A 19,209-nucleotide genomic window follows, 5' to 3' on the forward strand; every position below is an offset into this window, starting at 1 on the left:
GTTTTAGGGGATCTAATTAGTAGGCAAGCCTACTAAGGAAACAAATAGTACGCAAAAAACATAGGCAGAATTAAAGTAGACTACTACTACTAATTGAGGCGGCAGTGCTTTAAAAATAGGTAATAATCCTTCCACAGGTTTACCTACAGAAACCTTATTACAACTTTTACTTCCTCTAAATAACCAAGTTTAACAAACTTTCTAGCTTAGGGTAGTTGTTGCTAACCTCCCTAAGCTAGTCTAAAGGCCTCACTAAGCTATTTAATTAGTAGTAGTGATAGGCAGTGTGTACAAAGGGCAGGGACGTAATTAACGCATACTAATAACACGCGCTTACTAGGTATTCCTTATTAAAGAGCAATAATTGCAATGCTCTATCCCTAGCACAATAGAGTTTAATAAGATTACCTAGACCTTTTAGTTAAGGTAAAGAACTTATTAGCTCTGTTAGTGTAGCGCGCATGCAGCCTAGAACATCTAAGGGCATTACAGACCTGTTATTGCCTTAAACTTCTATTAGCTTAAGCTAATAGTCCCTCTAAGAAGCTAGTAACTAGCCAAAGCTAGCCTAGCTATTTAGCAGGTTAAGGTCTTGTTTATTATCGCAATTAAGCAGACAAATCACTCTACTAACTAAGAATAGCTATGCACCACCACCTAAAAAATCAAGAAAGAGCTCTTAATCTGTTAATCCTTATTTTATCTAGACCTAGTAAGTTTCCCTGTGTTAAGTTAAATTAAGCCGCAGGCTCCACGCCTAGTAGTGCCCTTCTATTAATTTCTTTAAGTTTTAGCCTTGCGACTATACTCCCCCTAGAACCCAAAAACTTTGATTTCTTGTAAGGTGCTAAGTGAGTTAGAAAAAGAACATCGCCTAATCCCTAGTTAGCATAGTTTACAGTTAAGACTACGATGGTATCTAATTATCTTTAATCCCCTAACTTTTGTTTACTAATTAATAAAAACATCCTTAGCAAATGCTTTCGCAGTAGTTAGTCTTTAATAAATCTAAGAATTTCACCTCTAACAATTAAATACTAATGCCCCTAACTGTCCCTATTAATTATTATGGTGGTCCTAGAAACTAACAAAATAGGACCGCACGTCCTATTCTATTATTCTATACTAACGTATTTAAGCAAAGGCCTACTTTAAACACTCTAATTTTTTTAAAGTAAAAGTCCTAGTCCCTAACACGCCTAGTAAAGGGCATAAGGTTCTCTAGAAGGAAGGCCCAGCTAGACAAGTACACGCGGTAAGGTAGACCTACTAGCTAGACCTAAGTTTTAACTATAAGCTTTTTAACTGCAACAACTTTAATATACGCTATTAGAGCTAGAATTACCGCAGCTACTAGCACTAGACTTGCCCTCTAATTATTCCTTGTTAAGAGGTTTAAATTATACTTATTCTAATTACAAGACCTAAAAAAGCCCTATATTAGTATTTATTGTCACTACCTCCCTGTGTTAGGATTAGGTAATTTGCGCGCCTGCTGCCTTCCTTAGATATAGTAGCTATTTCTCAGGCTCCCTCTCTAGAATCAAACCCTAATTCCCTGTTACCTGTTAAAACTATAGTAAGCTAATACCTTACTATTAAAAGTTAATAGGGCAGAAATTTAAATAAACTATCGCTAGCGCAAGGCTATGCAATCCGTAAAGTTATTATAAATTACTAAGAAGCCCTAAAGGGCGTTAGTTTTTTATCTAATAAATACACCCCTTTTAAAGTTAGGGTTTTTAGCATATATTAGCTCTAGAATTACCACAGTTATCTAAGTAGTAAGGTACTATCAAATAAACAATAACTAATTTAATAAGCTATTCGTAGTTTCACAGTATAATTACTTATACTTAGATATATATAGCTTAATCTTTAAGACAAGCATATAACTACTAGTAGAATTAACTAGGTAACAATCCTAATGCCTAATACGCCGAAGCGCATAAGCACTACCCCTAAAAGGAGGCGGAAAGTATGTAATAAGAAATCGCAGAAGCGATTCTAGCTACTAGCATAACAGCACACAAGGCACTAGTTACAACTAGCAACTAATTTAATTGCCCCTACTAAGTTTCTTAAGGAATAGTCTGCAACAAAGCCTAATAGGCGTTTCTGCGTGTTTAAACTCGCCACATACATGCCTTAAGTAGAGAAAACCTACGCTTTGCTACGCTTACTAGGAGCAGATGCTAGGCAGGGCTGTCCCCTAAGATCTATTAAATAGTTTAGCAGTGCTAGCTATCTACAGACCCTAAATTTTGCCTACTACTAAAACTTTAACAGTAGGACTTTAGGTGCTAACCACAAAACTAGGCGTAATAGCAGGGTTGCTTTAGCATATAGGCCTAGGCCTGCCTAGTTAAGTAGAAGAGCAATCTCTAAGCCCCTAATTACCTACTAATTAGAGCAAATCCAAACTAGGTAGAAATCTAGGAAATAAGGCTAGCTATTATAAAACTAAAACTTTCAAATTTAGTCTAACTGCCGCTAAAACAGGCGCAGAGTGCTAACAATAGGGAGTTATAGGGAGTATAGACGCAGACATAAGCAAAAATTGCCCCCTTAGTGCCTAACGACGCTAGTTTAACTGCCTAATCCAAGAACTACGCGCAGTAGATTTAACCTTAGTTAGTTAGTTAGGTATTTAGTATTTAAGAATCTATTTGCCCTCCTTATATATTATAGGAACAGGTTTTGGTTTAATTTTCGCGTCGCGGGGTTAGTGCAGTAGAAAACAGCTTAGAGGTACACTTTTTTGTATATAAAACTATGTAGACATGCGCAGCCCTATACAAACCATAAACCCGTATTCGCTAGATAAGAGTAACTTGGAATTTTATTAGTAGTAGGTAAATATATAGATAAGGATATCTACTCTAATATCTATACTCTACTATAACTACTATATCTATATTAACTATAGATCTATTAGCTCTATCTATATCTACTTAATAGATAAGGCAAGAAATAGAGATAGTATAAAAGAAGAATATAAAGGTATTATTTAATACTAGTAGGTTATAAAAGAAAGTATAGTAGGACTAGCTAGTAGAGAAAAGGTTTTATAAAATATAAGGATATACTTAATAGTAAAGAATAATAGATAATAGTATAATATAATAAGTATTATAAAAAGGATATAATAGCTACTAGTATAGAATAGTCTAAAGTTATAGAAAGGACTAAAGTAATAGAATAAATAAAAGGTATAGAACGCGCTAAAGTTATAGAACACTAACCCTAAAAAATAAAAAGTTATAGAACGCCCTAAAGTTATAGAACGCCCTAAAGTTATAGAACACTACCCCTAAAAAATAAAAAGTTGTAGAACGCCCTAAAGTTATAGAACGCCCTAAAGTTATAGAACGCCCTAAAGTTATAGAACACTACCCCTAAAAAATAAAAAGTTGTAGAACGCCCTAAAGTTATAGAACTCCCTAAAGTTATAGAACACTACCTCTAAAAAAGAAAAAGTTATAGAACGCCCTAAAGTTATAGAACACTATACCTAAAAAATAAAAAGTTGTAGAACGCCCTAAAGTTATAGAACGCCCTAAAGTTATAGAACACTACCTCTAAAAAAGAAAAAGTTATACAACGCCCTAAAGTTATAGAACACTACACCTAAAAAATAAAAAGTTATAGAACGCCCTAAAGTTATAGAACGCCCTAAGCTTATAGAATAGCCTACAGGATTTTTTTAAATATTAATAGAATACCCTAAAGGTTTAAATAATCTATAGTTATAGAATAGCCTAGAGGAATTTTTAAGTATAGAAGGCTATAAAGTTATAGAACAGTACCCCTAAAAAATAAAAAGTTATAGAACGCTCTTAAGTTATAGATCACTGCCTAAAAATCTATATAGATTATCTTAAATCCTTTCTTAATCTTCCTATGCTATATATTAACTGCCTAAGGTACGTACACACACAACCTGTTCTTTTGTATATTTTGCGAGGATTGCTCCTAGCTCTAGCCCTCTCTATCTTGCAATTACTATATAACTTGTTCGCTATAGCCCTCTTCCTTCTATTAATAGTAGCCGTTTAGGCAGTAGTTTTGCAAATAAGGAGGGCATAATATCCTAATTTTAACCAAGCTAGCAACGGGCTTACGCTTAGTAGCTTGTAACAACAAGGCTACTTAACTACTTACACGACCTAGCTAGACAACTAAGTTATCTACAAAGGATTTAATCCTACGCACTGTACAATTACAATACACTAGCTAACAACCCTAACTTTAATAGGGCTACTAACGCCAATCTAGTAAGGTTCTAGGCCAAAGGCCTATTTGTATCTAACTAGTGCAGGCGGAAATCACCCTATTCTAGCATAGATTCTAACTTAGAGGCGTTTAGCTATAATCTAGTAGATAGTAGCTTCGCAGCAATACCTAGTTAGACAGCCGCAAAAACTAATTATCTAAAACCGCGGTTCCTCTCGTACTAAGCGGTATTACTATTAGGGCAAGGTTATTAGTAGGGTAAAACTAACCTATCTTACAATAGTCTAAACCTAGCTCACGTTCCCTATTAGTAGGTAAACAATCTAACGCTTACCAAATTCTGCTTTAGTATAATAGGAAGAGCTAATATTAAAGGATTAAAAAGCAACGTCGCTATAAACGCTTAGCTACCACAAGCCAGTTATCCCTATAGTAACTTTTCTAGCACCTCTAGCCTTAAATTTCAAGGGACTAAAGGATTAATAGGCCACACTTTTATAGTTTGTATTCACACTAAAAATCAAAATTAAGGGGACTTTTGCCCTTTTACTCTACTAGAGATTTCTATTCTCTATAAGTCCCCCTTAGGACACCTGCGTTATGGTTTAATAGATGTGCCGCCCTAGCCAAACTCCCTACCTAACAATATCTTTAACCTAGATTAGCCTACAAAGGACCTTAAACGCTAGAAGTTAGGTAGTAAGGCCTAGCTCCGCTTTATTAAATAAGTAAAAAAACGATAAGGGTAGTAGTATTTCACCAGCGCTAAAGCTCCTACCTATTCTACACCCCCTATATCTTTTCACAATATTAAACTAGAGTTAAGCTTAACAGGGTCTTCTTTCCCCGCTAATTTAGCCAAGCCTATTCCCTTAGCTATGGTTTCGCTAGATAGTAGATAAGGACAGTAGGAATCTTGTTAATCTATTTATGCGCGTTACTAATTAGATAACAAGGTATTTAGCTACCTTAAGAGAGTTATAGTTACTCCCGCTATTTACCCGCGCTTAGTTAAATCTCTTCGCTTTAACATTTAGAGCACTAGGCAGAAATTATATTACGTTAACACCACTTTCTAGCTATTACAATACTATATTTTAATTAGATAGTTAGATTCCCCTTATCTATACTAGTTCTAAGTTAGTTATTAAACGTACGCTAGACAGCCAAAACCTACTAAGGGTGTCTGCACCCTAGCGCTAAGAGGCGCCCACCTTGCAGTTAGTGCCCTTCTACGCTAGAGGCTTCTCCCTAAGGCCTAACGTACCTAACCCTTAGAGCTAATCCTTTTCCTAAAGTTATAGATCTATTTTGCTAACTTCCCTTATCTACATTATTCTATTAACTAGAGGCTTTTTACCTTAGAGACCTACTACAGTTATAAGTACAACCTAGCGTAAAAACTATTTCTTTAAGCAGATTTTTAAGGCTTATTAGGAGCGCACCAAACACTGCAAAAGTGCAGCGCTCTTCTAGCTATTAAACCCTAGCTCTAGACAAACTAATTTTAGGGTAACAGACTATTAAGAAGAAAAGAGAACTCTTCTTAGGGCTCCCGCTAAGGTCTCCGCTCTTAGTTGCGTTGCCGCAGAGAATCTACATCTAGGTACTAGAATATTAACTAGCTTCCCTTTTAAGGGCGCAGCGTAAGCACTAACATTAAAATAGAATTACCCTATCTTTTAGGATTAACTAACCCGTGTCTAACTACTATTCACACGGAACCTTTCCCTACTTTAGTCCTTAAAGTTCTTATTTAAGTATTTGCTACTACTACTAAGATCTGCACTAGAGGCTATTCTACCTAGGGTTACCCCTAAGGCTTCGTCACAAGCCTCTACGCCTGCCTACTTGCTAGGGCTTAAATCTTGCCCTAGCGGCAGGGTATAGGTAACACGCTTAAGCGCCATCTATTTTTAGGGCTAGTTTATTTAGCAGGTAAGTTGTTACACACTCCTTAGCGGATTCTAACTTCTATAGCTACTATCCTACTATCTAGATAAACTAACACCTTTTATAGTGTCTAATAAGCGTGCATTCTAGTACCTTAACCCCGCGTTTAGTTTATCCCGTATTGCTAGTTCTACTTACCAAAAATAGCCTACTAGTAACAGTATATTTAAGTGTCTACGTTTAATTAAGTAATAAGGACTTCTTATATATTTAAAGTTTAAGAATAGGTAAAGGTTATTTTAACCCCTAGGCCTCTAATTATTTGCTTTACCTTATAAAACTAAATACGTTACTACTATCCTAAGGGAAACTTTAGCAGGAACTAGCTACTAGATAGTTTAATTAGTCTTTCGCCCCTATACCTAAATTTAATGATTAATTTGCACGTTAGAACTGCTACAAGCCTCTACTAGAGTTTCCTCTAGCTTCACCCTATTTAAGCATAGTTTACTATCTTTTAGGTCCTAATAGCTATACTCTTACTTAAATCCTTCTAAAGACATTAGGATTAGTTAATAGTGCACCCTAAAAGGGTTCCCACCTCTGTTTACTTTTATTACGCGTCTAGGCTTAACACCTAAACACTTGCATAGATATTAGACTCCTTAGTCTATGTTTTAAGATAGGCCGCTTATAGCTATTACGCTAGCATCCTAGCAGATACGCGGACCTTAGTCTAGGCTAGTTGCATGTCGTCTCCCCTATAAGGCCTCCCTAAAGGGAGGTACGTAATAGAGACCTTTATCTAACTACCTAAACTAATACTAGCCTACCTATAGAAGAGTGCACTAGATAAAAGCCTAGATAAGCAACTATAGGCAAGTCTAGCTACAAGCGCTTCCCTTTTAACAATTTCACGTGCTATTTAACTCTCTTTCTAAAGTGCTTTTTATCTTTTAATTACTCTACTTATGCGCTATTAGTCTCTAGCTAGTATTTAGCTTTAGAAGAAATTTACCTCCTATTTAGAGCTACATTCCTAAACAACTTAACTTGTTAAAGGGGCTTTACACAGCGAAGGCTAGCAACTACATACAGGATTCTTACCCTCTATAACGTCCTATTCCAAGGAACTTAGACTGCTGCTAACGCTAAAGCGCCCTCTGCAAATTACAACTTAGACCCTAAAAGAGCTAGATTTCAAATTTAAGCTGTTGCCGCTTCACTTGCTGTTACTAGGGCAATCCCTATTAGTTTCTTTTCCTCCGCTTATTAATATGCTTAAGTTTAGCAGGTATCCCTACCTAATCTAAGGTTAAGAGCTTAAAAAGTGTCTTAATAGATACTAACAACCATAACAAGAGGCGCAAAATGTGCTGCGCTCTAGGCTAATGTGCTAGCTACTAATTATTTTAAGGCGAGTCTTAAGTAGAACAAACACCTAACACTAAGCAGAGCTTAAGGGTACAAATAACGCTTAAATAGGCATACCCTATAGAATACTAAGGGGCGCAATATGCATTTAAAGATTCAATAATTTACTAAATTCTACAATTTACACTACTTATCGCATTTCGCTGCGTTCTTTATTAATGCTAGAACCAAGAGATCTATTATTAAAAGTTGTAATTTATTATAGTGTTACTAACGCTAACTGCAATTGCAAGTAGTTTTAGGGGATCTAATTAGTAGGCAAGCCTACTAAGGAAACAAATAGTACGCAAAAAACATAGGCAGAATTAAAGTAGACTACCGCTACTAATCAAGGCGGTAGTACTTTAAAAATAGGTAATAATCCTTCCACAGGTTCACCTACAGAAACCTTATTACGACTTTTACTTCCTCTAAATAACCAAGTTTAACAAACTTTCTAGCTTAGGGTAGTTATTACTAACCTCCCTAAGCTAGTCCAAAGGCCTTACTAAGCCATTTAATTAGTAGTAGCGACGGGTAGTGTATACAAAGGGCAGGGACGTAATTAACGCATGCTAATAACACGCGCTTACTAGGCATTCCTTATTAAAGAGCAATAATTGCAATACTCTATCCCTAGCATAATAGAGTTTAACAAGATTACCTAGACCTTTTAGTTAAGGTAAAGAACTTATTAGCTCTATTAGTGTAGCGCGCGTGCAGCCTAGAACATCTAAGGGTATTATAGACCTATTATTGCCTTAAACTTCTATTAGCTTAAGCCAATAGTCCCTCTAAGAAGCTAGCAACTAGCCAAAGCTAGCCTAGCTATTTAGCAGGTTAAGGTCTCGTTTGTTATCGCAATTAAGCAGACAAATCACTCCACTAACTAAGAATAGCCATGCACCACCACCTAAAAAATCAAGAAAGAGCTCTTAATCTATTAATCCTTATTTTATCTAGACCTAGTGAGTTTCCCTATGTTAAGTCAAATTAAGCCGCAGGCTCCACGCCTAGTGGTGCCCTTCCGTCAATTTCTTTAAGTTTCAGCCTTGCGACTATACTCCCCCTAGAACCCAAAAACTTTAATTTCTTATAAGGTGCCAAGCGAGTTAGAAAAAGAACATCACCTAATCCCTAGTTAGCATAGTTTACAGTTAAGACTACGACAGTATCTAATTATCTTTAATCCCCTAACTTTCATTTACTAATTAATAAAAACATCCTTAACAAATGCTTTCGTAGTAGTTAGTCTTTAATAAATCTAAGAATTTCACCTCTAACAATTAAATACTAATGCCCCTAACTGTCCCTATTAATTATTACAGCAGTCCTAGAAACTAACAAAATAGGACCGCACGTCCTATTCTATTATTCTATGCTAACGTATTTAAGCAAAGGCCTGCTTTAAACACTCTAATTTTTTCAAAGTAAAAGTCCTAGTCCCTAACACGCCCAGTAAAGGGCATAAGGTTCTCTAGAAGGAAGGCCCAGCTAGACAAGTACACGCAGTAAGGCAGACCTGCTAGCCAGACCTAAGTTTTAACTACAAGCTTTTTAACTGCAATAACTTTAATATACGCTATTAGAGCTAGAATTACCGCAGCTACTAGCACCAGACTTGCCCTCTAATTGTTCCTTATTAAGAGGTTTAAATTATACTTATTCTAATTACAAGACCTAAAAGAGCCCTATATTAGTATTTATTGTCACTACCTCCCTATATTAGGATTAGGTAATTTGCGCGCCTGCTGCCTTCCTTAGATATAGTAGCCATTTCTTAGGCTCCCTCTCTAGAATCGAACCCTAATTCCCTGTTACCTATTAAAACCATAGTAAGCCAATACCTTACTATTAAAAGTTAATAGGGCAGAAATTTAAATAAACTATTACTAGCGCAAGGCCATACAATCCGTAAAGTTATCATAAATCACCAAGAAGCCCCAAAGGGCGTTGGTTTTTTATCTAATAAATACACCCCTTCTAAAGTTAGGGTTTTTAGCATGTATTAGCTCTAGAATTACCATAGTTATCTAAGTAGTAAGGTACTATCAAATAAACAATAACTAATTTAATAAGCCATTCGCAGTTTCATAGTATAATTGCTTATACTTAGATATGCATAGCTTAATCTTTAAGACAAGTATATAACTACTAGCAGAATTAACTAGGTAACAATCCTAATGCCTAATACGCTAAAGCGCACAAGCACTACCCCCAAAAGGAGGCAGAAAGTACGTGATAAGAAATCGCAGAAGCAATTCTAGCTACTAGCATAACAGCACACAAGGCACTAGTTATAACCAGCAACTAATTTAATTGCCCCTACTAAGTTTCTTAAGGAATAGTCTGCAACAAAGCCTAATAGGCGTTTCTGCGTGTTTAAACTCGCCACATACATGCCTCAAGTAGAGAAAACCTACGCTTTGCCACGCTTACTAGGAGCAGATACTAGGCAGGGCTATCCCCTAAGATCTGTTAAATAGTTTAGCAGTGCTAGCTATCCACAGACCCTAAATTTTGCCTACTGCTAAAACTTTAACAGTAGGACTTTAGGTGCTAACCACAAAACTAGGCGCAACAGCAGGGTTGCTTCAGCATATAGGCCTAGGCCTGCCTAGTTAAGTAGAAGAGCAATCTCTAAGCCCCTAATTACCTACTAATTAGAGCGAATCTAAACTAGGCAGAAATCTAGGAAATAAGGCTAGCTATTATAAAACCAAAACTTTTAAATTTAGTCTAACTGCTACTAAAACAGGCGTAGAGCGCTAATAACAGGGAGTTATAGGGAGTATAGACGCGGACACAAGCAAAAATTGCCCCCTTAGTACCTAATAACGCTAGTTTAACCGCCTAATCTAAGAACTGCGCGCAGCAGATTTAACCTTAGTTAGTTAGTTAGGTATTTAGTATTTAAGAATCTATTTGCCCTCCTTATATATTATAGGAACAGGTTTTGGTTTAATTTTTGCGTCGCGGGGTTAGTATAACAGAAAATAGCTTAGAGGTACACTTTTTTGTATATAAAACCGTGTAGACATATATAGCCCTATACAAACTATAAACCTGTATTCGCTAGATAAGAGTAACTTGGAATTTTATTAGTAGTAGGTAAATATATAGATAAGGATATCTACTCTAATATCTATACTCTACTATAACTACTATATCTATATTAACTATAGATCTATTAGCTCTATCTATATCTACTTAATAGATAAGGCAAGAAATAGAGATAGTATAAAAGAAGAATATAAAGGTATTATTTAATACTAGTAGGTTATAAAAGAAAGTATAGTAGGACTAGCTAGTAGAGAAAAGGTTTTATAAAATATAAGGATATACTTAACAGTAAAGAATAATAGATAATAGTATAATATAATAAGTATTATAAAAAGGATATAATAGCTACTAGTATAGAATAGTCTAAAGTTATAGAAAGGACTAAAGTAATAGAATAAATAAAAGGTATAGAACGCGCTAAAGTTATAGAACACTAACCCTAAAAAATAAAAAGTTATAGAACGCCCTAAAGTTATAGAACGCCCTAAAGTTATAGAACACCCTAAGCTTATAGAAGGCCCTAAAGTTATAGAACGCCCTAAAGTTATAGAACGCTACCCCTAAAAATAAAAAGTTGTAGAACGCCCTAAAGTTATAGAACACTACCTCTAAAAAAGAAAAAGTTATAGAACGCTCTAAAGTTATAGAACACTACCTCTAAAAAAGAAAAAGTTATAGAACGCCCTAAAGTTATAGAACACTACACCTAAAAAATAAAAAGTTGTAGAACGCCCTAAAGTTATAGAACGCCCTAAAGTTATAGAACGCCCTAAAGTTATAGAACACTACCTCTAAAAAAGAAAAAGTTATAGAACACTCTAATATTATAGAACACTACCTCTAAAAAAGAAAAAGTTATAGAACACTCTAATATTATAGAATACTAACCCTAAAAAATAAAAAGTTATAGAACACTCTAATATTATAGAACACTACCTCTAAAAAAGAAAAAGTTATAGAACACTCTAATATTATAGAATACTAACCCTAAAAAATAAAAAGTTATAGAACGCCCTAAAGTTATAGAACGCCCTAAAGTTATAGAACGCCCTAAAGTTATAGAACGCCCTAAAGTTATAGAACACTACCCCTAAAAAATAAAAAGTTGTAGAACGCCCTAAAGTTATAGAACGCCCTAAAGTTATAGAACGCCCTAAAGTTATAGAACACTACCTCTAAAAAAGAAAAAGTTATAGAACACTCTAATATTATAGAATACTAACCCTAAAAAATAAAAAGTTGTAGAACGCCCTAAAGTTATAGAACGCCCTAAAGTTATAGAACACTACCCCTAAAAAATAAAAAGTTGTAGAACGCCCTAAAGTTATAGAATACTACCTCTAAAAAAGAAAAAGTTATAGAACACTCTAATATTATAGAATACTAACCCTAAAAAATAAAAAGTTATAGAACGCCCTAAAGTTATAGAACGCCCTAAAGTTATAGAACGCCCTAAAGTTATAGAACGCCCTAAAGTTATAGAACACTACCCCTAAAAAATAAAAAGTTGTAGAACCCCAAAGTTATAGAACGCCCTAAAGTTATAGAACGCCCTAAAGTTATAGAACACTACCCCTAAAAAATAAAAAGTTGTAGAACGCCCTAAAGTTATAGAACGCCCTAAAGTTATAGAACGCCCTAAAGTTATAGAACACTACCCCTAAAAAATAAAAAGTTGTAGAACGCCCTAAAGTTATAGAACGCCCTAAAGTTATAGAACGCCCTAAAGTTATAGAACACTACCCCTAAAAAATAAAAAGTTGTAGAACGCCCTAAAGTTATAGAACGCCCTAAAGTTATAGAACGCCCTAAAGTTATAGAACACTACCCCTAAAAAATAAAAAGTTGTAGAACGCCCTAAAGTTATAGAACGCCCTAAAGTTATAGAACGCCCTAAAGTTATAGAACACTACCCCTAAAAAATAAAAAGTTGTAGAACGCCCTAAAGTTATAGAACGCCCTAAAGTTATAGAACGCCCTAAAGTTATAGAACACTACCCCTAAAAAATAAAAAGTTGTAGAACGCCCTAAAGTTATAGAACGCCCTAAAGTTATAGAACGCCCTAAAGTTATAGAACACTACCCCTAAAAAATAAAAAGTTGTAGAACGCCCTAAAGTTATAGAACTCCCTAAAGTTATAGAACACTACCTCTAAAAAAGAAAAAGTTATAGAACGCCCTAAAGTTATAGAATACTACACCTAAAAAATAAAAAGTTGTAGAACGCCCTAAAGTTATAGAACGCCCTAAAGTTATAGAATACTACCTCTAAAAAAGAAAAAGTTATATAACGCCCTAAAGTTATAGAACACTACACCTAAAAAATAAAAAGTTATAGAACGCCCTAAAGTTATAGAACGCCCTAAGCTTATAGAATAGCCTACAGGATTTTTTTAAATATTAATAGAATACCCTAAAGGTTTAAATAATCTATAGTTATAGAATAGCCTAGAGGAATTTTCAAGTATAGAAGGCTATAAAGTTATAGAACAGTACCCCTAAAAAATAAAAAGTTATAGAACGCTCTTAAGTTATAGATCACCGCCTAAAAATCTGTATAGATTATCTTAAATCCTTTCTTAATCTTCCTATGCTATATATTAACTGCCTAAGGTACGTACACACACAACCTGTTCTTTTGTATATTTTGCGAGGATTGCTCCTAGCTCTAGCCCTCTCTATCTTACAATTACTATATAACTTGTTTGCTATGGCCCTCTTCCTTCTATTAATAGTAGCTATTTAGGCAGCAGTTTTGCAAATAAGGAGGGCATAATATCCCAATTTTAACCAAGCTAGCAACAGGCTTACGCTTAGTAGCTCGTAACAACAAGGCTACTTAACTACTTACACGACCTAGCTAGATAACTAAGTTATCTATAAAGGATTTAATCCTGCGCACTATACAATTATAATATACTAGCTAATAACCCCAACTTTAATAGGGCTGCCAACGCCGATCTAGTAAGGTTCTAGGCCAAAGGCCTATTTGTATCTAACTAGTGCAGGCAGAAATCACCCTGTTCTAGCATAGATTCTAACTTAGAGGCGTTTAGCTATAATCTAGCAGATGGTAGCTTCGCGGTAATACCTAGTTAGATAGCTGCAAAAACTAATTATCTAAAACTACGGTTCCTCTTGTACTAAGCGGTATTACTATTAGGGTAAGGTTATTAGTAGGGTAAAACTAACCTATCTTACAACAGTCTAAACCTAGCTTACGTTCCCTATTAGTAGGTGAACAATCTAACGCTTACTAAATTCTACTTTAGTATAATAGGAAGAGCCAACATTAAAGGATCAAAAAGCAACGTTGCTATAAACGCTTAGCTGCCACAAGCCAGTTATCCCTATAGTAACTTTTCTAGCACCTCTAGCCTTAAATTTCAAGGGACTAAAGGATTAATAGGCTACACTTTTATGGTTTGTATTCACACTAAAAATTAAAATTAAGGGGACTTTTGCCCTTTTACTCTACTAGAGATTTCTATTCTCTATAAGTCCCCCTTAGGACACCTGTATTATAGTTTAATAGATATGCCGCCCTAGCTAAACTCCCTACCTAATAATATCTTTAACCTAGATTAGCCTACAAAGGACCTTAAACGCTAGAAGTTAGGCAGTAAGGCCTAGCTCTGCTTTATTAAATAAGTAAAAAAACGATAAGGGTAGTAGTATTTTACTAGCGCTAAAGCTCCTACCTATTCTACACCCCCTATATCTTTTTATAATATTAAACTAGAGTCAAGCTTAATAGGGTCTTCTTTCCCCGCTAATTTAGCCAAGCCTGTTCCCTTAGCTATGGTTTCGCTAGATAGTAGATAGGGATAGTAGGAATCTTGTTAATCTATTTATGCGCGTTACTAATTAGATAACAAGGCATTTAGCTACCTTAAGAGAGTTATAGTTACTCCTACCGTTTACCCGCGCTTAGTTAAATCTCTTCACTTTAATATTTAGAGCACTAGGCAGAAATTACATTATATTAATACTACTTTCTAGCTATTACAATACTATATTTTAATTAGACAGTTAGATTCCCCTTATCTATACTAGTTCTAAGTTAGTTATTAAACGTACGCCAGACGGCTAAAACCTGCTAAGGGTGTCTGCACCCTAGCGCTAAGAGGCGCCTACCTTGCGGTTAGTGCCCTTCTACGCCAGAGGCTTCTCCCTAAGGCCTAACGTACCTAACCCTTAGAGCTAATCCTTTTCCTAAAGTTATAGATCTATTTTGCTAACTTCCCTTATCTACATTATTCTATTAACTAGAGGCTTTTTACCTTAGAGACCTACTACAGTTATAAGTATAACCTAGCGTAAAAACTATTTCTTTAAGTAGATTTTTAAGGCTTATTAGGAGCGCACCAAACGCCACAAAAGTGCAGCGCTCTTCTAGCCATTAAACCCTAGCTCTAGACAAACCAATTTTAGGGTAACAGACTATTAAGAAGAAAAGAGAACTCTTCTTAGGGCTCCTGCTAAGGTCTCCGCTCTTAGTTGCGTTGCTGCGGAGAATCTACATCTAGGTGCTAGAATATTAACTAGCTTCCCTTTTAAGGGCGCGGCGTAAGCACTAATATTAAAACAGAATTACCCTATCTCTTAGGATTAACTAACCTATATCTAACTACTATTTACACGGAACCTTTCCCTACTTTAGTCCTTAAAGTTCTTATTTAAGTATTTACTACTACTACTAAGATCTGTACTAGAGGCTGTTCTACCTAGGGTTACCCCTAAGGCTTTATCACAAGCCTCTACGCCTGCCTACTCGCTAGGGCTTAAATCTTGCCCTAGTGGCAGGGTATAGGTAACACGCTTAAGCGCTATCTATTTTTAGGGCTAGTTTATTTAGCAGGTAAGTTATTACACACTCCTTAGCAGATTCTAACTTCTATAGCTACCGTCCTACTATCTAGATAAACTAACACCTTTTATAGTGTCTAATAAGCGTGTATTCTAGCACCTTAACCCTACGTTTAGTTTATCCCGTATTGCTAGTTCTGCTTACTAAAAATAGCCTACTAGTAATAGTATATTTAAGTGTCCACGTTTAATTAAGTAATAAGGACTTCTTATATATTTAAAGTTTAAGAATAGGTAAAGGTTGTTTTAACCCCTAGGCCTCTAATTATTTGCTTTACCTTATAAAACTAAATACGTTACTGCTATCCTAAGGGAAACTTTAGTAGGAACTAGCTACTAGATAGTTTAATTAGTCTTTCGCCCCTATACCTAAATTTAATAATTAATTTGCACGTTAGAACTGCTGCAAGCCTCTACTAGAGTTTCCTCTAGCTTCACCCTATTTAAGCATAGTTTACTATCTTTTAGGTCCTAACAGCCATGCTCTTACTTAAATCCTTCTAAAGATATTAGGATTAGTTAATAGTGCACCCTAAAAGGGTTCCTACCTCTGTTTACTTTTATTACGCGTCTAGGCTTAACACCTAAACACTTACATAGATATTAGACTCCTTAGTCTGTGTTTTAAGACAGGCCACTTACAGCTATTACGCTAGTATCCTAGCAGATACGCGGACCTTAGTCTAGGCTAGTTGCATGTCGTCTCCCCTATAAGGCCTCCCTAAAGGGAGGTATGTAACAGAGACCTTTATCTAACTACCTAAACTAATACTAGCCTGCCTATAGAAGAGTGCACTAGACAAAAGCCTAGATAAGCAACTATAGGCAAGTCTAGCTACAAGCGCTTCCCTTTTAACAATTTCACGTGCTATTTAACTCTCTTTCCAAAGTGCTTTTTATCTTTTAATTACTCTACTTGTGCGCTATTAGTCTCTAGCTAGTATTTAGCTTTAGAAGAAATTTACCTCCTATTTAGAGCTATATTCCTAAATAACTTAACTTGTTAAAGGGGCTTTACACGGCGAAGGCCAGCAACTATATATAGGATTCTTACCCTCTATAACGTCCTATTCTAAGGAACTTAGACTGCTACTAACACTAAAGCACCCTCTGCAAATTACAACTTAGACCCTAAAAGAGCCAGATTTCAAATTTAAGCTATTACCGCTTCACTCGCCGTTACTAGGGCAATCCCTATTAGTTTCTTTTCCTCCGCTTATTAATATACTTAAGTTTAGCGGGTATCCCTACCTAATCTAAGGTTAAGAGCTTAAAAAGTGTCTTAATAGATACTAACAACCATAACAAGAGGCGCAAAATATGCTACGCTCTAGGCTAATATACTAGCTGCTAATTGTTTTAAGGCGAGTCCTAAGTAGAATAAACACCTAACACTAAGCAGAGCTTAAGGGTACAAATAACGCTTAAATAGGCATGCCCTATAGAATACTAAGGGGCGCAATATGCATTTAAAGATTTAATAATTTACTAAATTCTATAATTCACACTACTTATCGCATTTCGCTGCATTCTTTATTAATACTAGAACTAAGAGATCTATTGTTAAAAGTTATAATTTATTACAGTGTTACTAACACTAACTGCAATTACAAGTGGTTTTAGGGGATCTAATTAGTAGGCAAGCCTACTAAGGAAACAAATAGTACGCAAAAAACATAGGCAGAATTAAAGTAGACTGCCGCTACTAATTAAGGCAGTAGTGCTTTAAAAATAGGTAATAATCCTTCTGCAGGTTTACCTACAGAAACCTTGTTATAACTTTTACTTCCTCTAAATAACTAAGTTTAACAAACTTTCTAGCTTAGGGTAGTTGTTGCTAACCTCCCTAAGCTAGTCTAAAGGCCTCACTAAGCTATTTAATTAGTAGTAGCGACAGGCAGTGTGTATAAAGGGCAGGGACGTAATTAACGCATACTAATAACACGCGCTTACTAGGCATTCCTTATTAAAGAGCAATAATTGCAATACTCTATCCCTAGCACGATAGAGTTTAACAAGATTACCTAGACCTTTTAGTTAAGGTAAAGAACTTATTAGCTCTGTTAGTGTAGCGCGCGTGCGGCCTAGAATATCTAAGGGCATTATAGACCTGTTATTGCCTTAAACTTCTATTAGCTTAAGCTAATAGTCCCTCTAAGAAGCTAGCAACTAGCTAAAGCTAGCCTAGCTATTTAGCAGGTTAAGGTCTTATTTATTATCGCAATTAAGCAGACAAATTACTCTACTAACTAAGAACGGCCATACACTACTACCTAAAAAATTAAGAAAGAGCTCTTAATCTATTAATCCTTATTTTATCTAGACCTAGTAAGTTTCCCTGTGTTAAGTTAAATTAAGCCGCAGGCTCCACGCCTAGTAGTGCCCTTCCGTTAATTTCTTTAAGTTTTAGCCTTGCAACTATACTCCCCCTAGAACCCAAAAACTTTAATTTCTTGTAAGGTGCTAAGCGAGTTAGAAAAAGAACATCGCCTAATCCCTAGTTAGCATAGTTTACAGTTAAGACTATGACGGTATCTAATTGTCTTTAATCCCCTAACTTTTGTTTACTAATTAATAAAAACATCCTTAGCAAATGCTTTCGCAGTAGTTAGTCTTTAATAAATCTAAGAATTTCACCTCTAATAATTAAATACTAATGCCCCTAACTATCCCTATTAATTATTATAGCAGTCCTAGAAACTAACAAAATAGGACCGCACGTCCTATTCTATTATTCTATGCTAACATATTTAAGCAAAGGCCTACTTTAAACACTCTAATTTTTTCAAAGTAAAAGTCCTAGTCCCTAACACGCCTAGTAAAGGGTATAAGGTTCTCTAGAAGGAAGGCCTAGCTAGACAAGTACACGTGGTAAGGCAGACCTACTAGCTAGACCTAAGTTTTAACTATAAGCTTTTTAACTGCAACAACTTTAATATACGCTATTAGAGCTAGAATTACTGCGGCTGCTAGTACTAGACTTGCCCTCTAATTGTTCCTTGTTAAGAGGTTTAAATTGTACTTATTCTAATTATAAGACCTAAAAGAGCCCTATATTAGTATTTATTGTCACTACCTCCCTATGTTAGGATTAGGTAATTTGCGCGCCTACTGCCTTCCTTAGATATAGTAGCTATTTCTTAGGCTCCCTCTCTAGAATTAAACCCTAATTCCCCGTTACCCGTTAAAACTATAGTAAGCTAATACCTTACTATTAAAAGTTAATAGGGCAGAAATTTGAATAAACTATTACTAGCGCAAGGCCATACAATCCGTAAAGTTATTATAAATTACTAAGAAGCCCTAAAGGGCGTTAGTTTTTTATCTAATAAATACACCCCTTCTAAAGTTAGGGTTTTTAGCATGTATTAGCTCTAGAATTACCACAGTTATCTAAGTAGTAAGGTACTATTAAATAAACAATAACTAATTTAATAAGCTATTTGCAGTTTCACGGTATAATTGCTTATACTTAGACATGCATAGCTTAATCTTTAAGATAAGCATATAACTACTAGCAGAATTAACTAGGTAATAATCCTAATGCCTAATACGCTGAAGCGCACAAGCACTACCCCTAAAAGGAGGTGGAAAGTACGTAATAAGAAATTGTAGAAGTAATTCTAGCTACTAGCATAACAGCACATAAGGCACTAGTTATAACTAGCAACTAATTTAATTGCCCCTACTAAGTTTCTTAAGGAATAGTCTGCAACAAAGCCTAATAGGCGTTTC

The 19,209-nt window shown here is 35.4% G+C and overlaps 4 non-coding genes across 4 annotated transcripts; all 4 read right to left on the reverse strand.

The window, feature by feature from the left end:
* Nucleotides 1–120: 120 nt before the first annotated feature.
* Nucleotides 121–1,917, reverse strand: IAQ61_008571. Its single transcript, XR_010715506.1, has one exon. It is a non-coding gene; the product is annotated as an 18S ribosomal RNA (ribosomal RNA).
* A 6,001-nt stretch (nt 1,918–7,918) lies between these two features.
* Nucleotides 7,919–9,715, reverse strand: IAQ61_008572. Its single transcript, XR_010715507.1, has one exon. It is a non-coding gene; the product is annotated as an 18S ribosomal RNA (ribosomal RNA).
* Nucleotides 9,716–10,107: 392 nt separating this feature from the next.
* IAQ61_008573 lies at nt 10,108–17,045 on the reverse strand. Its single transcript, XR_010715508.1, has one exon. It is a non-coding gene; the product is annotated as a 28S ribosomal RNA (ribosomal RNA).
* A 165-nt stretch (nt 17,046–17,210) lies between these two features.
* On the reverse strand, nt 17,211–19,007 carry IAQ61_008574. The gene has a single exon (XR_010715509.1). It is a non-coding gene; the product is annotated as an 18S ribosomal RNA (ribosomal RNA).
* Between the last annotated feature and the right edge of the window lie 202 nt (nt 19,008–19,209).

The sequence above is a fragment of the Plenodomus lingam genome, assembly GCF_022343315.1.
Source record: "Plenodomus lingam strain CAN1 chromosome Unknown contig_35, whole genome shotgun sequence".
Classification (NCBI taxonomy): domain Eukaryota; kingdom Fungi; phylum Ascomycota; class Dothideomycetes; order Pleosporales; family Leptosphaeriaceae; genus Plenodomus; species Plenodomus lingam.